The sequence below is a fragment of the Belonocnema kinseyi genome, chromosome 7 (genome assembly GCF_010883055.1).
Source record: "Belonocnema kinseyi isolate 2016_QV_RU_SX_M_011 chromosome 7, B_treatae_v1, whole genome shotgun sequence".
Classification (NCBI taxonomy): domain Eukaryota; kingdom Metazoa; phylum Arthropoda; class Insecta; order Hymenoptera; family Cynipidae; genus Belonocnema; species Belonocnema kinseyi.
The window spans coordinates 108834483-108835411 of record NC_046663.1 but is presented as its reverse complement, the minus strand read 5'-3'; positions in this window follow the sequence as shown (position 1 = coordinate 108835411).

Genomic DNA, 929 nt, shown 5'->3' with positions numbered 1-929 from the left:
GTTAAAATTTTCAGATTCCTAATGACAAATTAAATTAGGAGGCAGTTTTTATCAATGACGATATCTCGCCAATATAGGAAATATAACATGCCGACACTCGCCCAAATTGCGATATTTGATTCGCCCTAACTGGGTCAGAGGAAAAATTCATTCGCCCAAATAGGTTTATCGGTACAGCATGAAATATTCTTTATCATTTAATCAAAAGTATTTGTTTTTATAGATAAGCAGACAAAGTATTGACAAAAAATGTTCAAACTATGCGGTATTAGGAACTTTTATCGATTCATAAGATTTAAAATACTTTTACAAGCAAAATATGCCAAACAAATCCTTACATTCGCCCAAATTGGGACATTTACCTTACATAAAACTAATGTTTCACCAAAGAAAAGAAATTTTAACCAGAAGGATTAATTTTCTACCAAAAACATTAATTTTAATAAAAATACAGACATTTTCAAACAAAGAGTTGAATTTTCAACTAAAGAAAATGAATTTTTGACCAAACATGGAATGGTTAAATTTTCAGTTAGAAAAATAACTTTTTTTAATGTAAAAAAAATAGTTAAATTTAGAAAAAAGAGAAAAAGATTTTTTTACAGAAATAATAAACAATCAACAGCAATTTTTTTTTAACAAAGTAGTTTCACTTTCAACTAAGTAGTTGAATTGTTTACATCGGTTTTTGTATATTCCCCACACTTGTGGACACAATTTTAAAAACTGCATGCATTGGTATTAAAACAGACGTACTTTCATTGTTTCATTTAACAAGAAATGCGCATTCTTTAAACAAATTTGTTTATTAAACATTTTATTGCAAATTGTCATTTTTTCATCAACGAAATTTGCTCGTTTCCAGTGGTATTTTTACGATTCAAACGAGTCTAGTTATAGCGTTATAACGGCAGTTCCCTGAAACTTAG